Consider the following 15,851-nt stretch of genomic DNA (forward strand, 5'->3'; position numbering starts at 1 on the left):
AAAATGTTAAACCTTTTCTATTTCTTGCATTCCAATATTCTCTTTACCTTTTCCAGGATTGTTGAAATACAAGAAAAGGTCTGTTTTTGTCTTTAAATCCCGTATAGAAAGTTCAGCTGGAGGACCCAGGTGAAATGCAGGTCTGGCCAACACTCTCCCTCACGTGAAGGGCTGTAATGCCTCCCAGGATATTCGTTCAGTGAACATCCACGCCGAGTGCCCGCTGGGCCCAGCAGCATGCAAGATGGCTGAGGTCCCTGCTCGTGTGGAGCTTGTAACTTAGTAGGAGTAGAGAGATGTGGACAGACCACAATGCCCAGGGCCCGGGCCGGACCTGTGACGTTGCTCGTGTAAGTTGGGAGGAGAAAATCTCCAGAACCGTCAGTGGCTTTGTTGGCGTCTTAAGAATCCCCAGGTCTGTGAGTGATATGAAGCCTGGGAAGTCACTCGTGCTCTGGCCTGGGCTACTCATGTGTAACTTGGGTGCACATTATAATCCCTCGGAGAGCTTTAAAGGTGCCCTAACCAAGCTAGCAAGTGTCTTTGGGGAGAGAGGCCCTGACCCCGGCACCCTGACAGCCCCTTTGTTTGTCCCATCCTTTCTCCACGGTGCTTCTCAGGGTGGTCCCTGGGTCAGCAGGATCGGCCTCACGTGGGAACTTGTTAGATGTGTAGATTCCTGGGATCCCTCCCCATACTCCCTGAATCAGGAATATCTGTCCTTTAACGAGCTCTCCAGGTGACTCCAGTGAAGCCCAAGTTTGAGAGCTGCTGGCCCGGAAGCCGTATGCCCCCCGAACACTGCCCTCTGAGCCCCGGCCCGAGTACCGCCTCCTCTGGCTGCTTCTGTCCAAAGCCTGTGTGCAGTCTGGGTGGCTCTTGCCCTATACTAAGCTTGTCAGAGGTACACGAAATAAAAATCCTCTTCAATTTTCAATTTTGGGGTATTATCACCGAGAAGTCTCTCTGAAACAACTTTAATAAATTGTTGTCAATAATTTTTAGGAATAAAAGCGATGTGACATATGTGGATTTAAGTCCAGCTTTGTTTTATATCTAGCTGGCAGAGGTCCTTGGGTTCTAAACAAAACATTTATGCCAAGAAAAATTACTTAATGTTCTGTTCATTTAGGACTGAAATGAAAACAGAATTTGCCAGATACACTTTATTTGTTTTCTTTAAGTAGTGGAAAAAAATTATTAACCAAAACCACGTTCTCAGAGAGTCTGACCATGATAAAAGGGTCGTAGATGTGGCGCCTGACCGGGAGCGGAGGTTGGTCTCAGACAATGCGCAGGACCTGACTAGGTATTTAAGAACACTTTACACCACTCGTGAGGGTGCCTCTGGAATCATACAGATGTTCTTTGCTGGACCGGGAACGTGTGGGAGTCCCCCTTGTAAGGACTGGCATTGTCCCTACCCTGCAGCTTGCTCGCAGTGTAAGCTATTAGAGAAGAGAGATCAGTTAGCCGGTATTTGTTGAATGCTTACTGTCTCATCGTCCTCACTGATGTGAAGAATACAGTGGAATAGCTGAGAGCTGAGGCAGGTAGAAGAGATTATTTGGCCTCTCACCCTTATTCTATAGAAGAGTAAATTGAGACAAAATTAAGTAGATCGTACAAGATCAAAAAAGATTATTTATTGTCAGAACTAAGAAGTTTCATCTTCTGGTCTCGTATCATTCCACAACATCTTCAAGGGGGCTTAAAATTTCAATTGAGAAGAGTTGGGTCATAAACACAAAACAAGTGAAAATAATTGTGTCCTTACATTCAACAGGCAGTCAGGGAGAACAGTTCAGCAGGAACCTGAGGCGTGCTCGTGGGAGAGTCTCGCCCAGGTGGGTGTGGGCGAGTGGGGGGCAGCGAGCCCGGTCGAGCAGAGGGTGGGAACACCATGATCGCGGCCGATAGACTGCAGTGTGCTCAGAGGAAAGGGATGAGATGAGTCTGCCCAAGGTGAGCAGAAGTAGAGCACTGGAAAACATGGGGGAGTGAGGGGTGCCACATCGCCAAGAGCCTGGGGCCTTGGGTGGGCAGGGGGCTTGGACTTGATGTCCTCATTTCCTGTGCAAAGGTGACATGGACATTGATGGAACATTTGATTTTCCCTGTTTGTCTCTGTATTTCTGCAATAATTTATATATATATGTATATATATATTTTTTGATACATCTGCTTTTTCAACTAGTTGTTCTCATTGTATTTGCTTGGGGCTTCTTGAGGATGCGGAACGCGTCTGCTATCTGTGTGCTTGTCCAGTGCTTGGCACAGCCTGGCTGTTTAAGTGTTGCAGCCAGTGAGCAGGCATGGGCTGCTGGAGGTGTGAGTGGAGGGGTAGCAGGATGAAGGGTGCGTCAGGTGTCTGTGGGGTGGTCGTGGGGGGTGCAGGAGTCCAGGCAAACGAAAGGAGAAGCCTGGAGACGGGAGGAGAGGCAGCTATGCCCAGGGCAGGCGTGTTGTGCAGGGGTCTGGACCGGGGGGGCAGGAGGTGCACCGGGGCCAGGAAGAAGGATGCGCGGACGCGGTGGATGGGAGGCGGGTGTGCGGGCACTGTGGCTGCAGCCGCCGTGCCCGCAGGACGTGGGCGCTGCGTCTGTCCTCGCTCACGGGCCAGCCTTTGTCCCTTGCACATTAGTTGTCTTTCCTCTCTGGTTGCTTTTAAAATCTTACCTCTGGTGTTTGGCAGATTCACTGCAGTATGTCTAGGGATAGACTGACTTATCTACTCCATCAGGACTCACTCAGTATGCTTCTATTTGAGAAGTATTTCTGAGGATCCTTCGAAATTCTGTGCCGTTGTCTTTTAAACTCTGCTTCTCCCCTTTCTCTCTGAGTCGCTGCCCTGGAGCTCTTGTGTTGGGCACACGCCACCCCCCATCCGTCCCTTAACCTCTCTGCCTCTGCCCATCTTCTCACGCCCCTGTTGTAGGTAATCTCCACAGCTCTGCCCTGCAGTGCAGTCATTTCCTTTTTTCCTGTGGCATTTAGGACATTGGGTTTTTTGTGTTAGCGATTATATTTTTCAGTTTAATAATTTTCATTTTGTTCTCTACTAAATGTGTTCTTTTTAAATTTTTAAATTGTTTTGAAGATTTTATTTATCAGAGAGATAGATGTAGAGAGATCGAGAGAGAGAGGGCACAAGCAGGGGGAAGAGCAGAGGGAGAAGAAGCAGACTCCCCGTTACACGGGGAGCCTGACGTGGGGCTCGATCCCAGGACCTCGGGATCATGACCTGAGCCGAAGGCAGATGCTCAACTGATTGAGCCACCCAGGCGCCCCATAAATGTGTTCTTTTTTTAGAGTGCCTTTTGTTTCCTTTCTGGAAGATTTGACCCTGGCTCCCTGTCCTCAGTCTTACTGCTGTCACAGTTCGTGATTACAGTCCTGCCGTGGGTGATTCTTCCGACACCCTGCTCCCCCACCTCCCCTCTTTCAGGGGTCGGTCCGCCTCAGCACCTGCTGCGCTGCCCACACACCAGGCCTTGCCGTCCCCGCCTGTGGCTCTTCTGCATTCCCAGCCTGGCGTCGGCCCTGCCCGCCACCCCGACTCCAGTCACTTCCCCGGTGTCTGTGGGCTGTGTGCACCACCACCTCTGTCCACCTGCCATGTTCCTTCTGCTGCCCGCTGCCCCGTCCTCACTTCTCTGCGGCCCAGCTTGCGAGCTAAAGGTTTGTCATAAGCCAAGATACACACTTAATAGTGATTACTCTTGGCTCTGCCCTGAGCTCCTTTGTCCCTCCTTCCCTTTGTCACATTCACTCGGGAAAAACTCAACATCTGTTCAACCCACAAAAGTAACACGTGTTACCTTGAAGATTTAAATGAATAGGAGCCTTTCTTAGAAATAAAATGCATTTGTAAAGTCGAATTTTCTTACTGGCTTCCTTCATGACACTTGAAAAAAATGGAGATCATACTTATAAATCCTATAATCCACAAATTAGCAGTAACGGTATATCATACTGGGAAAACATTATTTCTGGTGTGCAGTGAAAACAACAACAAAAAATTCACTTTCATCTCTAGCTGACTGAGTATGAACTTGGCACGGGTTTGCCTTGTTGTTTTTAACATCAGATCTGGTGCTGCCATTTCACTCAGCGATGGTCCATCCACCACCTCCTGCTCAGGTGGGGTGGAAATCGGCCAAGTCGGGGTGCAGTTTGAGACTGTATCTGAACTTCATCTTTTAATTACAGAAATGTTGAAGAAATAGCCACTCAGATGGCAAAGATTGGCTCTCCAGCTGCTACTTTGTGGGGCTATTGACTCAGAGACCATTACTTCAGTGCGATTTTTATTATTTAAATTAAAGACTGATTTGATTTAATGAGATCATGCATTTTAATTTTATGAAAGTTTTATAGTTAAATCCAATTTAAAAGATTGCTCTATATTAAAGTCAAATATAAGCAAGCACAGTATCAGAATTATATTGTACGTCTCTGGAAAACCCGATGGTAAAGCTTCCTGTAGCCGATTCTTGGGTAGAAACAAATGTCTTCTGATGTAACAATGTAACAGCTACAGAAAAGCAAACTTGGTTCATTCTGCTGTGAACTTACAGGCAGTTGTTTGCTTATTAAATATATCAACTCTAATGAAGCCTTTGGTCAGTTTTCTGCTGAACATAAAAGTTGCTTTTCTTTTAGCTGATTCTCAGAGGAAGGGAGTTTTTGGATCAAAGTGAGCTTTCACTGCTATTATGCTGTCCGTGCGGTGTGAACGGTGTGGAGTTGTGACAATGGAGGCTGGCCACTGAGAACGCCAGCTTCTGGCCCCAGCGTTTCACAAAGGGAGGACGTTTAAGAGCTGACCGTGGTATGTTTGTGCAGCCAACGTGCACAAAGCCATCACGTGGCTGCAAAGGCCAGCTTATGACTTTGGAAGTTTCCATGCAAGTTTTGAAGCCTTTTTTGTTTTGTTTTGATGGAGAAAAAGAATGTAAAGGAGTATTTGCACTAAATAGATTAAGCTGTTAGTAAACATGTCCCCTTTCAATTAACTGACGCGGGGACAAAGGAAGTGCTTTGCTGTGGTCAGCTGGATTTGTCTTAAGTCACAGGGACAAACAAGTGAAGCCGCGGACCCTCTTTAGAACCTAACTCGGAAAGGGTCTGTGAGATGAGTAGAAATTGAATTAGTTTCTTCTTCCCATTTATTTGGGCTAAAAGCCTGCTCTTGTCTTCCTTGCTTTTCTTGGGAGGGAAACCTGGTTTTTCCAAAATCAAATTAGCATAGGAACAAATATTACTCAGGAATGTGAGTCCTTTTCAGGGTCTCAGCACTTGTGATGAATAGGTCCTGCTCGCTGAGTGGCTGGTGGCACATACCCCTGGCAGCCCTCGCGGCCCAGCCGGCGGTAATGAGCCTCACTATCAGCGGTGAAACAGAGGGAGCTTGTTCCTGGTGGTGGCGGGGCCGCGGCGGGGCTGAGGGGTGGGCTGAGCCCCGAGAGCCCTGCCGTCCCTCAGGCACTCACTTCCTGTGGGCAGGCCATGTCAGTCACTCAGGCCTGCACTCATTAACAGAAAGAAAAGCAAAGGAAGAAAGGACTCTGGGTTCACAGGCGCGGTGTTGGGAGTCTTTTGGACCTGGGAAGGGATTGTAAAGCCCGGAGGAATTCTCAGAAGGAGACACGGCACGGCGACCCAGGGGAGAATGAGAGCACCTAGCTCAGTAGAAGTAGGTCCAGCTGTCTCTTCAATTGTGTTAGTTTTCAAACTATGGTTGTTGGGTTAAAGTGGCAAGTGTCTGTCAGAGACATGCAAGAGAGCCAGTGTGGAAATGCACGATCCAGACACCGACTTTCTTTTCCATTCGGTAGTTTTATTTTTTAAAGGAATGGTTACTTCCAGAAGTTCAGGTTGTTTTAGCGTCCGAAGTTGGTGGTTCACCAAGAAAAGCTAGAAGTCATGACAAGGGGGTGTCCTGGGCCCAGTTTTCAAACGCAGTGTTAACACGGCTGGTAGTGGTACTCAGGGAAGATGCCTCTGCATCAGATGGTCATATGGTCATATGGCCAGAGACTCCACAGGCTGGGTCCTTTCAATACGCGACTCGACCCGATAAAACAGGGCTGCCTCCACCTTAAAGCTGCCAGGTCGCTGCAGGGATATTTTCACATCGCAGCTCTTGCTGAGGCCCCGGGCTGCGTGTCACGGGGGGAGGGCGCGGACTTTGAGGCCTTGGCACTCTGGAGCCCGACCTGTGTGCTCGTTCACACACGGCTGCAGGAACCCCTGGTGTGAGGCCCTGGGCAGCAGGGGCTGTGTCCTTTCGTGCTTTTGTGGATTCTTCAGCCCTAAACTGGGCCTGTCAGCCCTGCGTTCTCAGGGTGGAGGTGAGGAGTCAAGCAGGTAACGCTACGTCACACACACAGACAAAGATCGGCCCGTCACAGTGTTGTGCTTAAGGCTAGTTGCTTCCTGTCTCCTGACTGGGGCGAGTTCAGAGGCTGCCAAGAGCTGTGCCTTTTCATCCTTGCCCTGGATTAACTCTAGGACTAACTCTAGCAACCCCTGTTTGGCTCGCTGTGACCTTGCAGTGTCCTTAACTGCTGGGACCCAGACTAAGAACTTCAGGCTGGTCACCTCTCACGAACAATTCTGTGATTCCAGAGGTTCTGCTCAGAGCACGGCCGACTGTTGTGTGAAGGTGGGATGCGCGTGGATGCACAGCTGGGACTGGTGATGAGGGGGCAGAGCCCACCGCCATCTCCGTCCTGGGCACACAGAGAGCCTGGGCTCCCGGCGCCCCTGCCGTGGAGCTGGCCACGTGACTGAGTGCCGGCTGCTGGGCTTGACGTGCTAGGGGTGTGTCCTGCTTCTGGCCTGGCTGTGAGCGCACCCCTCCTGGGCAGGACATTGGGCCCTCCCTGCCGGCCTCTACCATCCACACCCCAAGAGCCTCAGCAGCGTGAGTCCAAGGGACAGGTGTTTGAGGGAGAAATACAGTTTCATTGACTTAAGCCCTGGAAAGTTTGGGGATTGTTGGTTACAGATCCACTGTTTTCTTACTAAGTAGAGCATTCCTTGTCAACCACTGTGGGACCACCATCCCTCATTTCCTGAACCAGAAAACAGGCACCAGCTTTAATATTTTCCTCACTCTCATTTCCAGGCCAATGACAAAGTCAGATTTTTAAAAAAACTTATTATTTTAAGGTGATTTCAAACTTAACCATCATATAATGATTAAAACTAAGAAAAATACCTAAGAAATTAATATTGGCACAATACTACTTTGTTTTTATTTTTAAATTTTAATTTCAGTTAGTTAACATACAGTGTTATATTAGTTTCAGGTGTACAATAGAATAATTCAACACTTCTATACACCACCCTGTGCTCATCAGGACAAGTGCCCTCCTTCATCCCCATCATCCCCTAGCCCCTCCCCTCTGGTAACCACCACTTTGTTCTCTGTAGTAAGAGTCTTTTCTTGGTTTGCTCCTCTCTCTCTTCCCTTTCCCCCTTTGCTCATTTGTCTTGTTTATTAAATTCCACACATGAGTGAAATCATATGATATTTATCTTTCTCTGATTGACTTATTTCACTTAGCATAATACCCTCTGGTTTCATCCATGTGTTGCAAATGGCAAGATTTCATTCTTTTTGATGGCTGAGTAATTTTCTATTATATATACATACCACATCTTCTTTCTCCATTCTCCTGTCGATGGACACTTGGGCTGCTTCCATACCTTGGCTATTATTGATAATGCTGCTTTAAACATAGGGGTGCATGTATCTTTCTGAATTAGTGTTTTTCTATCCTTTGGGTAAATACCCAGTAGTGGTACTATACTATTAATTGAGCTACAGACGTTATTAGATTTCATTAGCTCAGGGACCTGGTAGGACATAGCAGGAACAAAATGTGAGGCCCTTGCATGGTTTGATTATAGAAGCAAAATATGGTCCACACATCACTGGAAGATACACGGGCAGCACAGAGCCACGAACACGTTCTCGTATTGATATACTAATAGAAGTAACTAGAAATGTGAGCCTCATTTGACCTCAGGATTAGGGCACTGTGTGACTGTTCCAAAGGAGGTCGTAAGTGGAACGTCGGTGAAGTCAAGAGAAGAAGTAAAGGAATAAGAATTTTTTTGTAAGAATTTAAGTATTTATAAAAATTTAGAGTTCTACCTAAATGTATCATTGCAAGGTTGTTGCATGCAAACTTGTTTGTCCAGCAGATCTGTTTCTGTTCCAGTGCCTGATCAAAGAATCTACCGGTAATACATTTTTCATTTTGCCTTGGTTATTCTGCTGCCCTTACTGCACTGAATAACCCATCAAGTGGGAAAGGAGTCAGCATCAGAGCAAGCTGGGACCCCCATTGCTCGGCTGCGGCCCTCTCCTCTTATCTTTATTTGGGGGTGAGGTGCCCCCAGTGGACAGGGTTGCTGATGCGGACAGCCGTGTTCTCCATATGCGGGTAGGCTGCGTTCCACCGACAGGGTCTCACCAGCTCATGCAGCAGGTGGTTCTCCTTTCCTTTGCTTCCTCTCATGTCCACATATAAAGTTGTACACACAGGATGGGAGCGTTTTGGGAATGAGGGTAGGCAGGGTCCAAGGTAGGGCTCTGCTGCAGAAGACAATTGTGAATGGAAGAGCCATCATTTTGAGTTTCCTGGGTACCTGAAGTGAGGGAGGTTGTCCATGGAAAGAAGAGAGAGATGAAGCAGGGGAGATGCAGACCCACGAGGAAGGATCTGTGTCTGATAGCTTTGTCAGCTCGGGTGGCTGTAACAAAATCCTGCAGAGTGGGGGCTTAAACAGGAGACATTTATTGTCTCAGTTCTGGAGGCTGGAAGAACAAGATCAAGGTGTCAGCAGGTGGGGTTTCTCATGAGGCCTCTCCTTGGCCTGCAGATGGCTGCCTTCTCCTGTGTCCTCACATGTGGCTTTTCTCTGTGCCCATCCCTGGTGCCTCTACCTCCTATGAGGACACTGGTCATATAGGATCAGGGCCTTACCCTTATGACCTCATTTAACCTTGACTGCTTCTTTAAAGGCCCTTTCTCAAATACAGTCACATTTGGGGTTAGGGCTTTAACATACGAATTTTCGTGAGTCACACTTCAGTTGAGAACAGCCTATTTTGACTGTAATGATCAGTAGATTTGAGCCATGTAGCCTAGTTATGGTCAGTTTTAAAGAAGAGCAGGAGACTCTCTTGCTTTCTGTAGTGCTTCACAGTGGACCACAATGGCCCTTTGATTCCTAAAGCCTCAGATGCTAAGAAAGGATGCATTTGTCAATAATGAACCAAAGCAGTTCTTTCTACGTGCATACCATACAAAAATCTGACCCAGAGTCACATTCTCAGCGTTTCCATTTTTGTATGCAAACAGTACACCAAGAGGGAAAGTGCATGTGTCCCTGGCCCTGGGTCTGCTCCAGGCCAGGCTTATAATTGTCAACAACCCCTACTTAATTACTATTTTGACCCATAGTTTCCTGTTACCTGGTTATTCATTATATGTGCTCTTCCTACCTCACAGGTTTTTATGAAGATTGGGTAAGATTGTGTAAGGTCACATAGTGAAACCCTTGACCACCAGTGGACTCAGGTGACTTAGTTTGACTCTTGGGTTCTGTAGATGTTTTTTGAGAGCTTATTGTCTTGCAGCAGGTGTTGGGGGATATAAAATCGAAGAAGACAGTCATTTTCAAGACAAAGGAAAGACAAGGGAACATGAGCTCATGTACAGATCATTTCAGAGAGAGAGACAGCACAGTATGCTGCCCGTCGTGCAGCCTGGGCTGAAGGTGGGGGCACAGAGAAGACAGGACATCCTTTGATGTCCTGTAATGTGACTGAAATAAACCGGAAGCATAATTCCTGACTATTACTTTGAAAAATAGTCAGGAATGCAGCTGAGGAAATCACTCAGCAAATAGAAAATCGTTCAGATATTGGATTCAGTGTGTTCAGATATTGCACTGGGAAGTGTACACAGAAAATCCAAAAGAACCTACAGGTGAACTATTAGAATTGATTGGTAAAGTTTTTCAGGTTGTAAGATAAAAGGTTAATGATAATTGCATTTTTATACACGGTCATTGAGCAATTAGAAATAGAATTTTAATAACTTATCTCTAGCATCCCAAACATGAAACACCTAGTAATAAATCTAGTGAAAGATATGTAAGATCTCTATACTGAAAATTATAAAGACCCTTCTCATTTATGGAGAGACTTGCTATATCCTGAATTGGAAGACATACTTTCGTAAAAATGTCATTATTTCCAAGTACATCTGTAGATGCAGTGCAATTCCAATAAAAATCCTTCAATACTTTATGGAAATTGACAGGCTGATTCTAAAAGTGATATGAGAATAAAAAGGGCCAAGAATAGCAAAGGCAGTTTTGAAGAAGAAAAACATTTGGAAGATGACCTATATTGTGAATGTCCAAAGTTCCCGTAGATTAAAATGACCCCAGAAGTCAATGAAGGAAAACATGTCTCTGATTTCCTCCTGTTCCATCCGTTCTGCTCTTACCTTTATTTCCTTCTGTCCTAGTCAGCTCAGGCTCCCAAAACAAAATACCTTTGACAGGGCGGCTCTGGAGATGGGGAGGCCGAGATCAGGGTGCCACATGGCCGGGCTCTGGAGAGAGCCTCTTCCCTTGGCTCGTTGATGGCCGCCTTCTGGCTGTGTCCTCCCTGGGCGGAGCTCTCTGGAGTCCCCTCTTACAAGGACACTAATCCTGTTGGATTGGGCTCCCACCTTGGTGACCTCATTTAACCTTGATTACTTCCCCATGGGCCCCATCTCCAAACACAGCCACACTGGGGGGTGGGACCGCAACATACAGACTTGGGGGACCCAAACCTTAGTCCACACTGCCCTCCCTCTCCTTTCTTAGGAGGGACAAGCTGAAGCTCTGCTCTTCACTCATCAGTTTCTAATTTTTTTCTCATATATGCACAGAAGGCTAACGATTTCCCTTCCGGTACCGTGTGAGCGGTTTCTTAAATTTTGGAGATGTACTGCATTCATTTCCTCTGACTCTAAGTTTGTAGTCTCCATTCAAAGGGACATCTGTTGGCAGGGAAACACTCTCCTGTCATGTTCGGCTGTGTGAGTTCAGCAGTGGTGAGGTTCGGAGTTGGATTTAACCTCGGGCTTCAAAAACTGTCGTCTAGCCAGACTGCCTTGGTTCAAATATCATATGTATTACTTATCAGCGCTTTGACAGTGGGAAAAATGACATAATTCTTGTGTGGTTCGGTTTCCTCAACTCAAAAACGGGAAGAATAAGGTGTGTACTGTGGTGTATGTGTGTGCGCATGCATATGTGTGTGCGTGGGTGCACACGTGTGTGTGTGTGTGTGCTCGCGCATGTGTGTGTGTGTGAGACTTCCATCTGTCCTGGTTCAGAGCTCCCCATGCAGAGTGCTCATTATGGCTCTCTCAGCCTGTGTAGGCTTGCATGGTTCCAGACTGAGCTGAAGATGGTTTCTGTGCATGGAGCTCCTGCTCTCTGGGTTGCACGTTCAGACTTGGTCCCCTTCTTGGACTTGGCCATTCTGTATCTTATGGAGAGATGCAGGCATCCTGCCGTGCCCCACGTGCTGACTGGTGGCCTTTGGGGGTTCCAGGCTGACCCTGGGCTGGGCTGGAGTTCGCTGCTGCAGGCGCTGGCCATGCTCAGAAGTTGTGGCCCCGTGGTGCAGTCCTCAGTCCCTGGAGTCTTGGGTCACCAAAGTATCATCTGGCGTACTTGCTCCTCTGGCTTCTCTTTTTACTCTTGGTCTCTGGGGTTTTCTGTTCTTTCTGTTAGGATCAGCTATGTATTTTTTTTTTTTTAATTCTATTTTAAACTAGTTCCGACATAGTAGAATAGGAGAAACCTTGTTTGCATGAGTCCTGGCCCCAAATTCCTAGAAGTAGGCCACAATATTCAAGCTCATCAGGGCGTATGTCTGAGTACAATTTTTGTTTTATTCAGTAAATGGCACCCTTTTCATTGACCTGGAGCAAGTGAGTCTGGATTTAAAAAAAAAATTAGTTCATACAGTTCATTTAATCTGTACTTTTCTGCACGAGAAGTTGAACTGTAGCAAAATCATGGGCATGAGCGTCCTCCCTGCTCACTCAGGCTTAGGGTGCTGCTTAGGGACGAGCCGTCCTCCGCACACGGTGTGGGGACAAGGCTAGACGTCTAAGCTGCTGCTCACTCAGGCTTAGGGTGCTGCTGAGGGACGAGCCGTCCTCCGCACACGGTGTGGGGACAAGGCTAGACGTCTAAGCTGCTGCTCACTCAGGCTTAGGGTGCTGCTTAGGGACGAGCCGTCCTCCGCACATGGTGTGGAGACAAGGCTAGACGTCTAAGCTGCTGCTCACTCAGGCTTAGGGTGCTGCTGAGGGACGAGCCGTCCTCCGCACATGGTGTGGAGACAAAGCTAGACGTCTAAGCTGCTGGAGACTCTCCTCCTCACTGGGTGAGTCAGGGTATGCTGTGGATGGAATTTGTCCGCTGTTTCGCATGTATGATTTGTCTGATGGCTTAATAATTCCAGTGCCTGTGTCCATCTGTGGATATTTCATGCAATCCCTCTGCTTTCTTCCATATGTTGATTATGCTGAAAATCCACCGAGGACCAGCTATTTTTTGCAGCATAATGAAATTCTGATGACATCTCAGGAATTCTTTGGAAAGAAATGGATAACTATATAAAAATATATCTATGAGTATATTGAACAATCTCAAGAAAAGTGTTATTTGGGCACCTAAAATTTTTCAAATTCTCCTCCTTTTCTGTTTTGTTGAATTTCATAGGAAGCTTAAATGATAAAAATGAAGCAACTATCTTGCACCTTTTTTTGGCTGACAGCCTGGAACTGTTTTAAATTAGACCTTATAAATATTCCATAAAGTCCTGCTTTTCTCCTGGCAGTTAGCTTGTGTGGATGGCATCTTATACATTTATGCCATTTTTGCAAAACTTGACAAAAACATATCAGGTACCAATAGTTTTGTCAATGAATTACTCAGTACCAAAACTATATATATTTAAGAAAATCCTTGAAGCCAGTCACTCTGCTGTTTTACTTTTTGATGCTTGGCAAGCCATTGCTAGCCTACAGAATATCGATTTAGTGCTGTATCTCAAAAGGGAGCATTTAAAAAATACACCCAGGTCCCACATCGGGCTCCTTGCTCGGCAGGGAGCCTGCTTCCCCCTCTGCCTGCCTCTCCCCCTGCTTGTGTTCTGTCTCTCTCTCTGACAAATAAATAAATAAAATCTTAAAAAAAAAATAAAATTAAATTAAAAAAAAAATAAAAAATACACCCAGGGCAGTATTTCTGTGATAGCTTCCCCGTAAGGAGAGGCAACCAAGAAAGCAGGGTTATTGGCCTCATTTAAAGAACTATGAAGTAGGTATTATCCATATTTCATCCATAAAGAAACTGAGTCTTTGAGAGATTAAGTCACTTGGCCCATGTGATAAGTCTAGTAGGTTTCAGAGCCAAAATTCACACTCCGGTCTGAGTCCACACCATGCTCTCACCACTCTATCAGTTTTCAAATATTTTTAGTACTGGAACCCTTTTCTGGGAAAAAGTGAGCCTGGAACCTCAAGAGACAAAATAAACAATAATGATAGTGTATTGGATGTATATAATACATAATAAATATGTGACTGTTTATTATAAAGTAAATCAATGAAAACAATAGTGAATTCTGATCAACATCTGAAATCAGGAATTACGGGTTATATTAGAAATTTTCTGGGCTCTGCATCCCATTTACTTTTATCTTTTGGTTACACAGCACCCTACATAGCTGAACATAGCAACGCGTTTTTAACATTTTAACCTGTTAGATAAATATCTGTTAGATAGTGATGGCCCAGTTGGTGAAGCTACCAGGCTGTGTCCTTTATTCATTTTCTGTTCTCTACCTGAAAAGCATACAAAACCAGAAAAAGCAGGGAGACAGTCCTGAGCAGTGTTAGTGAGTGGTGAGGCAGGGGAAGATGAGAAGTTCACTGACTAAATTGAGATAATTGTTTCATGGGGAACTTAGTGTTGGGTTAAAATCTATGGCCTTCCCTCCCTTTGCAGCTCTGATAAACCTAGGTCTGAGAAGATCTCCAGAAAAGAAAGCTGGGCATAGATACAGATAAAGAGAAAACTCAGCTTGCTTGGGGCTTTCATTAATTAACTGGTTTATTAATTTATCCATCTCTTCACCAAATTGGCATTAAGGGTTTCTCATGTCTTGAGGTCACAATGCCTAACATATAGTAGATGCTCAATCAGTGGTGGGTATTATGATCATTTTTAGTGTCCATCCCTTGGCTGAGACATGCTGAACAAATTAGGCTCCATCCTTGGAGAGCTCCAAGTTTGGGTGGAGTGTGTGATTGGTCAGGGTCAAGAGCACTGGTTATTTGGAGGCCACTTTTATTTGGGTCTTAGCTTTTTATCCACTCTGATAAGACAATCTCTGTCTTTTAATGAGTGTATTTAGGCCATTCACATTTAACGTGATTGCTGTCTATCATGTTTGTAACTGTTTTCTGTTTGTTGCACTTGTTGTTTGTTTCCCTCTCCTTCTTCTTCTGCCTCCTCTGGTTTTGTTTGATGCCATATGATCAAAATGTCATATGAACCCATTTTCTCTCTTTAGCACATCAATTATACTCATTTCTAGATTTTCTTTCAGTGGTTGCCCAACAGTTTGGAACATACATTTACAACTAATCTAAATTCTCTTTCAAATAACACTCTACCACTTCACGAGGCGGGCAGGCACCTTATAACAAAGTGTCACAACCCTCATGCTCATCCCTCATACCACTGCTGTCATTCACTGCATTTATCCAGATGCTGTGGTCACTCAGTGCTTTGTTACTATGATTGCTAATGGGAAAAAAAAGCACTTATCTTTCAGATTAAGTCAGAATACGAAAAAAATTGGTATTTTCCTTCATTTATTCTTCTCTGATGCTCTGCCTTTCTGCAAGTACACCCAGGCTCCTGACCTCTATCACCTTAAGGGAGAAAGGAAGGCTGGAGGGGGCTGGGGTGGGTAACTGTCTTTGCTCAGGTGGGATCAGTCTTTCCCCTGCAGAGTAGGCAGGGGAAAGATATCCTCGGATATCTTTCAAACTGTTTCCTTTCTCCCTCCCTGCTAGAAATAGAGGAGGAATTTTCTTGGTCCTTTACCCGAGAATCTTGAGAATCTCATGGGGCTCCTGGAGGTAAAATCCATAAAAGTGTGGGGGTACCCCAAGAGCTGTGGCCCCCAGGAATTTCTCACTCTCAAGCTAGTCCACATGTAGCCACTAGCAAGTCACCAAAATCACCATTTAATCCCTCCAGGTAAGTTGGTCTCACTGTGATTCTCTTTATTCTTCTGTGTCTCCAGTTTTCAGGTAGTAGATTCACAGAATCTGTTGGTTTATCCTGAATAAACTATGTCCAGGGATGCATGGCACAGGCGGTATTTTTCAGAAACAAAGCTTCTGTCTCCTTACCAGTGGGTGTTTCCATCAGTGTGCCAGACCCTGATATCACTGAGGTTTCACTATAAAATTTGATTTTCACTTTGTAAACTCTATCAGAAATACGTTGGTGCAGTGTGGTTTCTATTACTGTTATTAGTGCTGTGTGGTTGAAATCCATTTCACCCTTCCAAAAATATATCCTTCTGGTAAGTCATCCTTAGGACAGCCTTGGTATTGATGAGCATGGTCACCAATGCTGCAGTCTGTTACTATGTAGCTACTAAATACCATAGCTTGTTACCGTGTAGCTATTAAATATTGTAGTCTGTTACTGTGTAGCTACTAAATACC

Source organism: Phoca vitulina, unplaced genomic scaffold (assembly GCF_004348235.1).
Source record: "Phoca vitulina isolate PV1807 unplaced genomic scaffold, GSC_HSeal_1.0 scaffold80, whole genome shotgun sequence".
NCBI lineage: Eukaryota > Metazoa > Chordata > Mammalia > Carnivora > Phocidae > Phoca > Phoca vitulina.